Source organism: Argiope bruennichi, chromosome 10, assembly GCF_947563725.1.
Source record: "Argiope bruennichi chromosome 10, qqArgBrue1.1, whole genome shotgun sequence".
In the NCBI taxonomy this organism is placed as follows: Eukaryota; Metazoa; Arthropoda; class Arachnida; order Araneae; family Araneidae; genus Argiope; species Argiope bruennichi.
The window spans coordinates 45,957,085-45,973,552 of NC_079160.1; the positions used below are offsets into that span (position 1 = coordinate 45,957,085).

General features: G+C 27.5%; 1 protein-coding gene across 7 annotated transcripts in view; it reads right to left on the bottom strand.

Annotated features, from left to right (window-relative positions):
- Positions 1–16,468, bottom strand: part of LOC129987925 (forkhead box protein P1-like) — a 536,440-nt gene that overhangs the window by 366,039 nt on the left and 153,933 nt on the right. The window contains exon 1 of one of the 7 annotated variants that reach the window (XM_056095927.1): positions 1,811–1,981. The exons of the other annotated variants lie outside the window; for them this stretch is intronic. The gene's annotated coding sequence lies outside the window, so the exon portion shown is untranslated. Of the gene's footprint in view, positions 1–1,810; positions 1,982–16,468 lie in introns of those variants that run through there. 7 annotated transcript variants of the gene reach the window in all.

Sequence of the window (16,468 nt, forward strand, 5' to 3'; positions counted from 1 at the left end):
AAACGACGCTTTAGAGAAAAAGATTTTTAAGCTTTATAAAAAGAAATTAGTTTCAAAATTGTTTCAATTCAGACTAACAGGAAAACGTGTTTAAAAACGCAATTTGGAATATTAAAAAAATATATATATATTTTAGCACATTTTATGATTATAAAATAAATATCATAATAAAATTTAAATATTTACACAGAATTTTCATTATTTATAACAATTTCAAATGATTAATAAGTAAAGTACGATTTTTTAAAACTCGGTTCAGTTTTTTTTTTCATTACTCCTCAATATGTAATTAATATTTATACATTCAATATTTATATATATATTTAATTATTGAAGTAGAATAAAACCTTTGGACAGAAAATACAATGTTTTAATATTAACGGCATTATCTCAATTTTAAATCATTGAAAATTTAAAAATAACTTTTGAAAATTTCACAGTTAATTTTGCAATATGATATAAAATTTAAAATTTACATAATTAATTACAAATTAACTTGAAAACAATGCTAAACATTAAAAAATGCATGCTAGCGATGCAGTTAGTTAAATTATACATCTTAAAGTTTCAAATATAATTAGAAAAATTAAATTTTACTGCTCACTTTATGTTAAAAAAATTGATAATATCCAGTTTATTTGAATACATAAAAAGTGCAAGCAGAAACTTTTATTAAAATCAAATTGATGCTCCATATACCAAATTTTAAAATATTCATTTCATCCTTAAACAGAATTTTAAATAAATATCTAGTTAAAATAAAATCTTTGAAATTACATTTAATCGATTACACCTATTAATGAGCAGCCAATTTGAATACACCAAAATTAAATCAATGCTCCATATTACGTACCCATTTTTACACAATTCGATATAAATTCTCTTGTGTTACGTTTGTAAAAATGGAATTTTGTAATCAGTTTTTCACAATTTCTTTAAGAGCATTTGAAATTTTGCACGTCTGTAGAAGGCAATATACTATTTTAATATTTTCAAGGTTTAATCACCATTTAATAGATTAAATTAAATTTTGATTCATAAGTATAATGACAGTAGTGAATTTAAAAAAAAAATGTTAGATATAAAATAATATTCCTTATTTCTATTACAGAATATACATGAACTTTTATTCATGCATTAATAAAGAATTGCAAATTTAAAATTAAGAAGAAGAAAATAATTAAATTCGAAAATATTTATCCATTAACCAAATTATTATAAAAATAAACTAAACAAATTATTTCAGAAATATCCTAATAAGCTTTTAAAAATTAAATAATATATTAAACAAAAGCAAAAAAAAAAAAACAACCTTAGAAAATCTTTTTTTTTTTTTTTTTTTTTTTTGCGAACTCTATTATAAAGAAATAAATAATTCAATTTTCAATTCCGATTTGTCATCATTTGTAAAGTGAGACTCATTTAATACAATTAACCGAAGCCCCACTCAGCAAAAACAAATTAAATTAAGCTTTAAATAAGCTTTTGAATACTAAATATCATATTAAGCTAAAATCATCAAAGCGTTGGAAAGAAATTTAAAAAGAAATTATTTTATTAATAAGTAATTCACTTATTTTTCTGTCTCTATAATATCAACTCAGTACAGTATTTGTAAAATAGCATTAAATTTACAACAATTAACCAAATTCTACGAAAAAAATTAATTAATCCAAAGTCTAAAATATTCTATTAAGCTTCTGAATAATAAATTAAGAAGAAGTCTTAACTGAATCGTTAAGACTTCTGAAAATAAAAACATTTCCATGAAAACGCGAACTAATAATAAATAAATAACTCACTCACTCACTTTTCAACTTCGCTATCACCTTTATCCCACAATTGTCAATAATCCAAAAAGTGCCCCGATTCTGCATTTATTCTCTTTTAAGCAAATCTCAAAAGCAGCGCGCCTCCTCTTGCTCACCGGCCGGAGCGTCTCCGCGGAACCGCTGCACAGAACCGTTTTTTTAAAAAAAGTGAATCGCTCTCTGCGAAAACCGCACGCTGAAATGAATTATAATGAAATGATGGTGAAATAAACAAATAATAATAAAAAAATCGCCTCGCTCGCGATTCGCGGCTGGGTCCAGGGCCTTGGAGCATCCCCTATGCAAAGGCCCCTTTGTTGCCTAGCAACCAAACATCCGGACCAGGCCCCTTTTGGTCTTGGAGGCCCCTCTAAACACAACACCAGCCTAGGTTCGAGTCCCCAGAAGATTCGCCCCTATAGACTACTTGTATACACTACAAACGGGGGAAGATCTGGCCAATGATGCCGTTTTTTTTAATAGGGGTCGGGTAGAAATGGCACTTTTTTTATTGGTGTTTGATTGGCGTTCGCTGTTTTTGTACATGCTGTAGCTCATAGAATAACTAGTTAATTTAAAAATAAAATTAAGTTTATATTGCATAGCGAAGAATCAGAGAAACATTTAAAAGTTTTTGTGTGTTTTTGACAAAAAAATTTTACACTATTTAATACTACTATTTTAAAATTTTCATTTCATAAAAATAACTCTAAGGAATAGTTAGAAAAGTATAAATTTCCAGTGATAATATTTTATTTTTTTAATTGTAATAACAAACATACTAATTTAATTTCATATGATTTTCTCAAAAAATTAAACAGAGCGATAACATTTGCAATTTAAATGTTCTTGACGTGTAATTAAATAAAATGTAATAGCAAAATAATAGTTATAATCGCAAAATATAATTATTATAAAAATATTGCAAATAAAATAATAATATAGTTAACTAAGAATTGTAATTAGAATAATAAATTCGCAAATAATAGTTATTTTGCACTAACTACTATTACTAATTTATAATTACTTTTTTATAAAATAAAAGATTTAATAGTTAGTAATATTATTAAATTTAATAAAAATATTATCTAATTACTTGAGGATAATACATTTATCATTGTTATTTTAAATAAAAGAATATCTACAAAACGTTTCTAATTTTAATTCGTTGCATATTACCTAAAAGTTATACGATAAAGTTATAGAATTACAAAACATTATTTCTTTCGCTAAAAGATTATATTTTGATTTCAATTTTCTTTTTTTTTTAATATAATTTTGATGCAGTTTTTCAAAATTGAAATGAAGAAGTAAATAAGATAAGTAAATATAAAATTTAAAAAATATCACAATAAAATAATTTAACGATTAAATAAAGCGTCTACTTTAAAATACTAATTTATGCTATTAGTAAAAAAAAAAGCCAGCAAAAACCATTCAATTTGGCGCTTTTTAATGATATTTTCTTAAGTAAAAAAATAACTTACAATAAAAATAATTTAACTTATTAAGTTATTATAAAAATAACAACTTATGAATTTACAGGATTGCTTATATTAAAAATATTAACATAATCTTAAATCTTAATAAATATTATTTGTTTATTACAGCCTTAGAAATTGAACAGAAGACTGGAGAAAAGAGAAATTAATTATATTTTCTGAATCATCACCGTTTGAGACAAAACACACACACACACACACAAAAAAATTATCAAATTAATATAAACAAATAAACTTAATACGCATTCTTTTGCTATTTAAGAGTTTATTTTTACTCCTATTATTTGAAATTCAAGATTTACTCAAATAATAATAAAAAATATATCGATTGAAACATTCATAAGCTTGCACAACAACAACAACAACAACAAATAAAAAAAAAGGTTCTCGAAAACCAATTATTTTGATCCCAGCTGAATTATTAAAAAGCAGAAACGTCGCATAATTCAAAGAATAAGCGTCAATTTCCAAATTACACATTTAATGATGTAAAAAGTCTTTTTTGACATTTAAAACGCTCGTGAATATTAATCTAGAGGAGCATTAAAAAATTCAAATGACAAATCGTCAACACGGAATATTTATTCCCTAGTTCCAAAAAGAAAAAATAGAAATAAAAAATTGCATTATCTTGATTATTGTAAGCTATTATTTTTGAGAATTTTTAATGCCTCTCATCAGTTTTGTAACAATTTATCATAAATTGGCTATAAATGATTGCTGTATTAAATAAAAAGATGACAGCTTAGAATTGCCAGAGCTCTACAGACTGTATAAGACTATTTCGCGTGATACTTCAGCCAGATTTTTTAAAAATATTTATAATAAAAATTTATAATAGCTATTTTTAATTTTTAAAATAATAAAGTTCTTCTCAGTTTTCATTCTATACAAAATATGATTACATTTTTCTAGTACATAATTGTAGTTTAACAACGCAATTGTTTTAAACAATTAAATTCCATTATATTTGTGGCCATACTGTCTGAATACCAGTAAAGAGTAACTAGATGCTGGTTCTGACAAGAACAATCCGATTTTTGATTTAGGTTTGACTCTGAGCCTGTATTTAATAACTAGAGATTCTCGATTAAAGTTTAGAAAATCTAGTGATTACTTTTTCACACAAAAAAATCGTTTTAATTATAATTTTTACAATGGTATAACAAAAGAGGTAATAATGCATTCATCATTTTTGTGTTTTATCATAAATTTTTTACATCAATAATTTGCCTCCCCCCCCCAAAAAAAAAAGTCTTTATTTTTACTCTTCATCTGTCTTCTGAAATGATATCCTCGGGAAACCTCGCATATCTATGGATTACACATTTTTTTAAGCACAATGACAATTTCTAAATAAGCTTTATATTCCTCTGCCTATTGGAGTGGTGTGGAAGTTTGAAGAAGACGGTACAGGATTATATGCCGTCTTCATCACGATTCGATTTCATGTATTCTACAATTTCTCAAAAGAAGCATGTGATTTTTTTTATATCCTTCTTTTATAATGATAAAATACATTCAAGCTTATATTTCAAATAAATAAGACGATTATGATATAAAGCTCCCTCGACATTAGTATCAAATAATAATATTGTTTTTGCAGCGTTTACTTTAAGTGGCAATCGAATACCTAAGATATTACTTTTAACTATTTCTGAATAAATGATTTTAATATTATTAATTTTAAAATTATTAAATTATAAATTTAATAAAAATTAATTAAAAAATATTTTAATATTATATTTAAATAAACCATTAAATATAATCAAAAATAAATCATGAAGCAAACACCATAATTCATTCATTCCAAATAAGCAAACACACAAAAAAAGAAAGCTTTGCAAAAAAAAAAAAGCAAATTTTAAATGAGTGGACAGTCCCCTAAAAAGCGGCTTTATTCCTATTCAGGAATATTTAAAACAAAACAAAAAAACAAATTGCGTCATCCCAAACGCGGTGCCCCATTCACCTGAAAAAAAAAATGAGAGCGAAAGAAAGCTTCCTACAAAGAGGCCTCAACTCACCCCCTGATCGTGACGTCATACAAACATGTATTCCCCCCCTTTTTCTATAGCCTCTGCTCAACACAACAAAGAATTTCGCATGATTCTCTTTATTATTTTATTTTTTACAATTGTTCAGCCCTCGTCTTGGAGCAGAGAGAGAAGGCTACGGGCTGGGCAGGGGTGGAAATGCGATCAGGCATGACATTTAATCCTACCTTCATGGGTACAAAGACACCCCCACGGTACACAAAGCAACTAATTCGGAAAGTTTTAGCTCGAACATTCAACTTTGTACAGTAGAAAACCAGTTGCAATTAGTTCGATCAAGAGGATGAGAGAGAAAAAAATTAATATTGAAAATAATCAAGGAAATATTGAATAATAAAATACGGATTCAAAAACATGAAAGAATAGTAATTTTTACCTCCCTTGTTCTTTCTGTAAATTCTCACGATTCGAATAAAAATTCCTGAAAATCGATCAGCATCATTGACTGTTTATTTTAAAAGTTAAAATATTCTAATTCCTAATTTAATTTTTTTATTACAATTAAACTAACTTAAATGATTTTTAAAAAATTCAAGGAAATCAATCTACATCACTGATTGTTTAGTTTAAAAATTAAAATATTCTAATTCCTAATATTAATTTTTTTATTACAATAAAAATAATTTTAAAAATACTTGCAATATGTTAAACAATAAAGCATAAACACTTTACTGCAATTAGTAAAATTATATATTTATCAACTAATTAATATTTCTACAAAACATTAAACATTTTTTGTATTTCAATTACATTATCATGATATCAAAATTTCCAATCCAAAGTTACCATTTTTTTTGACAAATTAATAAAAAAATAAAAATAAAAATATATGAAAAATTGGAATAATAAAATTTAAAACAAAATAATTTAAATTTAAAAGCTGAATGATCCTCATTTTCGTTCTACTAATTTTTTTTAATTACTATAAGTATTTTTAAAAATGACCGCATCAAAATTCAAGGAAGTCAATATATATTCCTGATTGCCTAGTTTAAGAATTAAAATATTCTAATACCTATTTAAAAAAATTACTACAATAAAAGTAACTAAAAATATTTGCACGAAATATGTTAAACAACAAAACATAAAAACTTACAGTAATTAGTAAAATTATATATTTATCAACTAATTAACATTTCTACAAAAAAAAAAAAAACATTAAACAATTTTTGTATTTTAGCTACATTACCATGATATCAAAATTTCCAATCTATAGTTATCATTTTTTGACATATCAACAAATTAATAAAAATAAAAATATACAAAAAATTAGACTAATATTTAAAAAAAATTTACATTTTTAAAACTGAATTACTCTTATTTTTGCTCTACAATTTTAATTATTACAAACATTTTAAAATATAATCTCATTATATCTCACCATCATACAACTTTTTTTTCTAAAGTGAAAAAAAAGAAAAAATAGGTAATTGGTATGGGTTAAGACATAAGAGAAGAACAGAACAGAAATTTCAATAATTTTAAAGGCTACAAAAATATTTAAATTCACAATTTACAAACTTCAATAGCAGTTTATCCCGGGTGAAGTACTAATTTTAAATAACATTTAATAGAAAATGAGCCTAAATAAAAGGCTTGTACCAAAAAGATAAATGCATTCAGATGCACTTATTAGCAAAGTTTTTGAAAATTCCTTTTGGATAATATTAAAGAGATCTGTGCTTGCTTAGATGATGCTTTAGAGGTTAAAACAATATATTGAAGTTTTTCCAGCTAGCTCTGGATCCTAAGCTGAAAAAGTAATTTTGTTTCAGTCTGAGGGAAATTCAAAACAGTTTGCTTATAAGATAATGTTCAAAAAAGAAAGCCCAGAACCAAAAGCTAAATACCTCGACATTATTTTGGGTTATGACTCTTTTTTTTTTAATCCCTCATAAAAGAATATCGCAGTTTATTCAATAAATGAATGCAATAAATGGTCTTTAAACGAAGTTCGATATAAGTTCCATTCCAAGTAACATCCATTTGAAGGCAGAAAATGCAAATGGCAGCTTAGCCCAGAAAGCATTTTGAACTCTATATATTAGAAATTAAATAAATATAATAATCTACTTCATTTTTATATTATGATACAGATGGAATGATATTATGAAAATTGGTATTTTAAGCACCGACTGTTCGATTCAACGTCCGTTGGAGGTTAGGACTTTAATACAAACTGCAACGGGCTTGCACGCCCAGAAATCTTCACTTTGAAACTTTTGGGCCTCCTTTGCATGCCTGGCATTTCTTCCACTATCAGGAATGACACCTTACAGAGTCACGGGAGGGAGCAAGTGGGTGGTTTTTGTGGGACGCTCGCAGAATTTCTTCAGATGCCCCCTTTTTGTTTCCTTCTCCATAAACTAACCCCAAGTCAAGGTCAGTAATGAAACCTTATCGAGGGGTTCCGACACGTAGCCCTTTATTTTCCCCCCAAAACGTAGCATCTGCAAGATGCCAGCTTTGTTAGTTTTGAGGGGAAGAAAGGGCCTCTCGCATCCTTAAGCGGAGGGCCCCTCGTCTTGCAAGAAATTGAGGCCTTGCATAACGCAGAAAAACATAGAAAGAACGCATTTTAACGTCATACGTTATTTATGGTGTACTATTCGATTGCATACAGGTGATGTAATCAGAAAGAGATATATATATATATATATATATATATATATATATATATATTTTTTGGAAGTCTATTCAAGTTGGAAATATTTCAAAATTTTGCAAAATGATGGCGAACTGTTTACTAAGGGTTATGCAATGTAGTTTCAATTTTACTGATTAAGTTAATTTTTTTTAATGATAACACTTTTAACTTTTATAATATTGAGAATGATAGCAATTTTTTGTTAATTTAATAGATTATTGCAGTTAATCCAGGTCGCAAAATTAAATTGAACCTAACATTATTCGCTAAAATCATCTAGAAGGCACAAAAACTTAACTAAAAGATTAATTTGAACCAGATTTTACTGAATTTTTACTGCCTGCTTAAACAATATTTTAATAATTAATAATGCTTAAGCAATATTTTAATTTGCTTTTAATGCTTATCATGGATACTGTAATATTTTTTATAAATAAGTTTGATGTTTTCCAAGTAATATATTTTCTTTTCAATTTTAATATCCACAAATAAAATAATTAAAATAGAACCCAACTTTAACACCACTTTAAAATCAGAATACCAATGAGAAAAATTAAAAAAAATTTGGGAATATAAATTCAGTTATGCTTTAACTTTACGCTACAACCAGCAGAAAATTTAACTATAAAATTTTCTGTACTTCAAAAGTTTGCATAAAAAGCAGAGAATCAAGTAGTAACGTTTACAAAAATTAAAAATATATATGTTTTAAACAACGTTACATGTAGATGAAAGGCATTTATGTTTCCTTGCAATAATTTTCATGCTCATAAAATTAAACAGCATGCTAATTCATAAAAGAAAGCATTATTTAGTAATCCTCAATAAGTTAAAAAAATTCATAATGCATAAAAGCAAATCAAATTTCCTTAACGAAATCTCAGGTAAAAATATCAGAACACTTCGTCACAATAATATAATTTCATTAAGCGTCATTGTAATTTTAAAAAACAGTAAATCTCACATTAATACATAAACATAGGACTGTGCTGGCGATTAATGTTTCGAAAATTTCTATAAAATAATATTTTTAAATTTTTGCATAAAAAATTGAAAGAACACCTAAAAATAAAACAATATAAGAAAAAGGTATTTTTTTTTTAAACTGGGAGGAACGAGTTTTTTTTCCGGGGGGAGGGGACCAGCGGCAATCGTTTTTCCGAAACTTTTCCCACACTTTCTAATAAATACATTGGAAAATTATTAATTCCATGCCACTGGCGAACACCAGTATCGAAAGTGCCTATTACTTACTGTTCGATCTTTGATGCTTTTTTTTGAGACTAATCGCTGAAATATGATTAATACAAAATTACCATAAAACCGAACATGTATTATGGATGTGATGTCTTTTTACCGACCAATTAAAACCAAACCAAATTTTGGCATAGAATTATAACTGTCATGACAAAATCATTTATGAAATTTCATATATTTAAGTCATTCCTTGAACTATTAAATTTATATGTTTGTAAAAATACAGACCGATGGAAGATTTACCACTCGACGGATTTCGTTCCAACTTTAAAACATATCTAACAATTCAAATATTAAATCCATGCATCAAATTTTAACCATCTGCCTCTCCTTTTTTATAGATATCGAATTAACCAATACTCGGATAACCGGAAAGACAGACTTTTCCGAATAGTTATCATTCAAAATTGATAAAAATGTAAATAACTTGAAGTAGAGACCAAAAACCAAATTTTATCAATCTAACTCAAAGCGTTTCTGAATATCGTATTCGCAGTCAGAGAAACGAATAAATAGGCATTCCAAAAATATGTTTTTGTCTATCAATGAAGTCTGAAATTTGGAAACGCGTCCCAATTTCAAATTCGATTTTTTTTTTTGGGGGGGGGGGGGAGGGGGTCGATTACAATACTTTTTCTGCGTACAAGAGAAAGTAAAAAGGTAAAAAAACCAAAACCTTCCAATTTTAAAATTTATTAAATGATTTGTTTAAAATGTTGCAGAAAATTTAAGAAATAAAGCTACTGAATTAAGAAATAAGTTGTATTTCTATCCAATCTTGAAATATTGGGTTTCAAACTAATAATTGTAATGAAGTTTTCATTTTTTTTCACATTATGGAACATTGAAACAAGTGCACAATCTTTTTCTAAATAAGCAAATGGCTTATTACTATAGTTCAAGATGTACGGAACATATTGAGAAATTACTGTCTGAAATTTGAACGCAAAATACGAATTGGATTTCAATGTATGAGTCTTTTTTTTTTTCAGGATCATTTTATTAAAATTTAAAATTTGAGGAAACAGCATTTAAAAAGGCAAATATATCATTAAAAGGTACTTTATAAAAATAAAAAAAAAATAATGTAATTCTGCAAAAAACGAACTGAAAATCAAAATTTAAAGGGAACTATTCAAAAATTTAAAATAATCGATATTTTTCATAAAAATCGATTCTTTCTCATAGTTACCTGACATTCATAAAGTTCATGAAAACGCAACGGAATTTTCTTAAAAAAAGCCAGCAAGAAAACGTATTAAGCTTAATTAAAAGAGCAATAATATACAACGTCGACAGCGCCCACTATATCAATGTAGCTAATATCTTCAAAATGTAAAATGATACAATGTAACAAAATTCTAAGCAAAATCGTTATTTAACTGTCTTTATGCACAGCATGAATCATTACGTTAAGTGCACAGATAAAACTATTCCATATTTTAAATGAAATGTAGGTTAGCTTTTCCCATTTAAGGGGGAGAAAAGCGGAGGAAGTTGGAAGGGGCGGGGGGAATGTGCTCTGGTGACCTTTCCCCCAAAGCGCCTAAAGCACTGCTGTCAGAACAATCTATCAAATTGAGGAGTGAGATTATTTCAACCTCCTGATTAAAGCGCGCATCTAAGATTCCGGTCCAAAATCATTTAGAAACGATTATTTGAAATAATCTGTTTGAAATGAAACGCTGAATTTTCATTTATTTGTATTCTAATCACATTCAGAAATCAATTCTTTATTTCTCGATACCTTTTATAAGATTTGTTTAAACGAAAAAACTAGAGAGAAAATCTAATGAAATGAGCGAAAGTGGTCTCCGCAAAACTTTCTCGCATGCTCTCAAATAAACTTGTCACGTCAGAGATGGTCTTGCATGGCAATGGCGGACAACAGATACGAAATATTAACTTTTGGAGCGAATTTAACATTTTTACTGAATCTATCGTGTGAACTTCGGCGAGTATTTTCGCGATTAATCCCTGGCATGCCTTAATAGTATTCAAAAATCGAATCTGTGTTTCAGACACGTTTCTCTGATCCGATTGAAACAGAAACAATTTGACACAAAAATACACTTGTAGTCACAAAATTAAACATAGTGTTTAGTATATTTAAATTATTGTGTTCTTGAATTATCGTTTAGCTTTTGGAATTCTGAATTAGTGTTTTGAAATACCGAAAGTGAGAGTTCGACAGCGAGTCAATCCTTGATTGAATTTGGTTTAAAATTTGACAGGTAATCTATCTACACTATAGATGTTAAATCAATACAGTGAGTCTTATTTACCTATCTCTCTTTATTTAGTAATTACCGTGTTAAGTTATATTCGAACAGCCGTACAGACGGACTTCCTCTGAATATATTTTTGTTTTAAATCTGATAAAAGTCTGCAAATTTGGTGTAAGAAACGTATATCAAATTTCAACCGTTTAGCTCAAAGCGTTTTTGAGTTAGACAGACAGACGGACATTTTCTAGAAATATGTGTTTCGAACTCAGAGAGGTCTAAAACATGGAGATTCGTCAAAATCTCGAATTCATAATTTTTGATGATTACTATATTTTCTCTATATTACGTAGACGAGAAAATGAAAAGGAAAATAATGCATAACAGTTTGAAATGTATGCAGTTATTAACATAAATTCAAAATACTTGATTTCTAGGGGATTGCCTAGTATTCTGCAAGTGGAAATATAACCGTTTAACTTAACAGAGCGCCATCTTTGGAGAAACGCGTGAACTATTAATGAAGGAAGAGAAGTAATTTGATCTTTGTCCTTAGAATACTTCAATGATGATATTAACTTTTGTACGGATGAGAAATTTTTTTTCATGTGTTGTGAGAGTGGAGATAAAATCATTTATAATTAATATAAAATAATTTATTTTATATAATAATATTAAGATTTCAATTTTCATAAACTTTCGAATAAATTGAGCTTTGATTACAAAAATTTAATAAAATTATTTATAAAATAATTTTTTAGTATACTAAAAAGATATTTTTTTATTCCAAATATTTTCTAACTTTCAATCTTTAATTAATAATAATTATAAATAAAATAAAAATTTTAAAATCAATTTTACTTCTCAAATCGACAACCAGATGGTACTACGTGAATGGAATCACAATTTAATTAAACTAATGAATTAACTGATAACTCAATTGTGTATTGTCCTCAAGGACACATAATCAGCAAAATATCAAAATGCCAGCACAGCAGGAAGAAATTCAAGGAACAATTACAAGATTCCATCTCTACAAACATAAAAAAAAATGAAATTAAATGTGAATAAAAAAAGAAATTATAATTTATCTTTTTTAAAAACATTATGGAATCTAGATGTGTACAAGATAATTCGTAACTCGTCCATAGCAGATTAAATATCAGTAGGAAATCTCCATTCCTTTTAATTATAAAGGATAATATCAGTGTTTGTATATAGGCAGGCACTTTACAAACCAAACTACTGAATCTAGAGATATCATACCTAGTAAAAACAACATTAGAAAGCAAGACATTCCATCTTATTTTTTTTTTAGAAATTTAATTAATTAAATAGAAAGTGGGATTTTATCGTTTTTCGGCGATACTTTCCAAAAATATTACTGCATAAAAATAATTTTCGTATTGTTTAAAATACAAATCTTTTCAATGACAATTTGTTATATAATTTTTCCCTCAATTTGATATAAAAATATTTTCTTGCACAGTTTTTAATGATAAATTTCATTGTTGCAATGAAATTCAAACCCTTTTTATTGTTTCAGCAAATATTTAACATTTTTATTGTTGAAAACTAATTTTATTAAAAGATTCTGTTCTGTTATTATCTGTGCAGTTTATAAAGCGAAACAAGAAAGTCATGTTTACAGCAATTGCGAAAGATGACATGGATTTTGAAGTAGATTACTTGGAAAATTACATTTTTAATGACACTATAATGTCATGGGACTTGATGCCATAAGGAAGGTGAAGATTTTTTGAACCCTACTTTAATGTCTATCAGAACTTGGTGCTTAAAAATACTCTTTTCGGGAATGACGATTATCAAAAATTTTCACACGAAATTAAATGAAAATTAAACGCAACCAATATTCCCAGTAAACTGACAGGTCGCTAGTTGTTAATAAAAAGAGAATTATCTGTAGATAATGAATATAAAGCTAATAATCTATTAACAGCAACGAATTAAGATATAAACTTTATTGAAGCATCTAAGTAGGTCCAAAGATTTAAAAAAAAACCGAAATATTTTAAAGTTTATATTATATTTTTATATTAATATAAGCAAAAAATGATGAATAAAAGTGAAATTATTTAAATATCTATAACTTCTGAAGAAAAAGGCATATTTTGATATAAATTTTAGCATTTACTTACAAAACTAGGATTGCTCTAGAGAAAAGAAACTTAAATTTTTCTTTATAACATTACATGTATAACATATCTTAAAGTGCAAACAACTATTATCTAAGAAATATATATAAATAAAAAAAATTGTATAATATACAAAATTATCCATACAATTTTGGATTTTTTTTCAACAATATTTACATTAAAGAATCATAAATCCATTTCTAGAGCATTCAACATCAAATCCAAAGTTTATTACATTCTGCATAACATAAGGAGCATTAATTATTAATTTAATTAAGATATCTTGATAGTTTTTTAAGACATGATGATACTCTACAATAGAAATATGAAAAACTTATCCTTCAGGAAATGCATTTGACGTTTTCATATGCTTATAAATAAGCATCACTTTCAAGTCAATAGACTGCAAAAAAAAAAAAAAAAAAAAAATCTAAATTTATGCTTTTAATCTAGTTGGATACCTTAATAAGGAAAATGAATTATTCAAGAATATTTGCGGTCATTGGATTTATTTTAATACATTTCTTTTTTAATAAATAATTTTTTTCATTTCACCTATTAATCTTTGCGTCATTTCTTATATTTCTTATTATTTTCTGCATTATTTAATTCCTTTAATGCATTAAATCCATAATATAGGCAGCAATGGATAAAAAAAATGCAACGAGCATAATTAGTTGCAACATGTTACATGATTTATAGCATTTGAATCAGCCATTACCGAGAAAATGGGGTCAATAAATAAAAAATACTCGTTGTTTAGTTGCATAAAATTTTTGAAACCCAAAAGCCATTTCCAATTCTAAACCCTTATCACCATTCCAAATCGCCAAACAACGCATCCGAAAACCAGTCGAATTGAAACAAATAGCAAAGATTAATATCTGGCGGGCCGTATTCTCATTCAGTTGGTACATGCCGAAACACGTTCGCCAAACCTTGACGGAAATTAACCACCCAAAAATACCACCAAATTCGCCAAGTTCGCAGAAAACAATATCCATCTTGCAACAACATGGCAGATGCGTGTGAAGGCAAGAAAAAAAGATCCAGGAAGGCAAGCAACAACAAAAAAAAAGGAACAGCAAAGCACAGATAAAACCCTAAAAGCACAGGGAATAGAAAACCCGTTGCTCACTCAAAGTTGTAAACAGTGGAAGTTGCGTTGAAAAATAAACGTGGGGCGGACTATTGGAGAAGAGAGACAAATGCTTCTATTTTCGGTTACATGGGACCTACCATCAGTTATCGCTTGGCAGCGAACAACGCGTGGAGAAAAATCGTTTGGTCATTTGCTTCCCCCTCCCTAGACGCCTTTTAGGTGTTTCGCATTTTCTTTGTAGCAGATTAAATGTAATTTTTTACTCACTACAATTCTTTTCAATCGTCACATAAATTAGAATAAAAGTAAAAAGGTGTCGGGCGGCGTCATGTAACAATTTGCATTTCTCTTTTAAATATATGAGATAAAAATGTAATAACACAATGTAAAATTTAAAGAATTTCAAAAATAAATAATAAAAAGATACTTTTCTGTCGATTAGTCAACTTTGGCGAATAGTTCTTTACTTTTGGCTATGTTGGTTAAATTTAATTTTAGGTAAATCGTTTAGATACAGTTTCATGCCTATGATTAGTCAAACTGTCAGTCATTAATGGAGCGTTATTTTAATTGGTTTACATACGTTCTGTCTACTGTGTACATGAACCTTTCTAATGGAAACCCGTAACATCACAACGCTATTAAAAAATAAATATTGGGTTCGTCAATCCTCCAATTTTCACTTTATTGTAACATCATTTTTTAATCGTCTTGGGATCTGCATTGTTATTAAACAGAATTAATCTTAAGGTTTCAATAATGGAAGAAAATCAAACGATTAAATATTTGATGAAGCAATGATAACAGTTTGAATTTCAAAGCAAAAATGTAACATATAGTTGAAAACTAGGCGGAAAAAATTGTTCTTGAAAAATGACAAAATTTATCCTCAGGGCTATTAAATTAGTATAATTTAAAAACATTTATTAAAATCTTAAAAAGGCACAAAATTCATTTTGAGTAATATTATTGTCGAAAATTTTTAATTATTGCGGAGAAATGCCAAGATTCAGATCAATTTTTAATTAACTCAAATTCTAATGAAAGTTTGAAAAAGGAAGAAAGAAAGAAAAACGCTCTGAGGTACACATGCCCAACCTCCAAAGTATATATGTACCAAATTTGGTAACTGTAGGTCAAATGTTCTTGCCATTAGAGTGCCGATACACACACGTTTTTATTCTTAGTAGATTTATTAGATGTAACGAAATTTTTTAAAAGAATGCAATAAACACCAATTTTATACACTCACAGACATAATTCCAATAATGAAACTAACTTTTAAGCAGTTTAAAACACACATTTATATTGTCACGTAGATACTTTAGTATAGAACTCAATGACACACACAGAAGAAGTAGAGCTAAATCAATTTATTAACTGAACTGAGAACACAGTGACTGACAAATCTTCTGCTTTTATATTAGCAGGGAAAGTTCCAGAATACTTTTCTGGAGGCAGTAAGAAAAGTCCAGAACACTTGTCTGGTAAACTAAAGAAATGTCCAGAATCTTCTGGAACATGAAATAAAGGGAAACATAAAATCAAAGAATTAGATATTTACACAAACTGTACATCGCATTGTTGCTAGGGAGATTCGAACTCGCGATCTCTTGATTATAAGTCCAGTGCTATGACCATTCGGCCATGGAGATTCGATTGTGTCTTTTTTCAATGCGACAATATGCTACATTCAGAACTTTTTACTTTA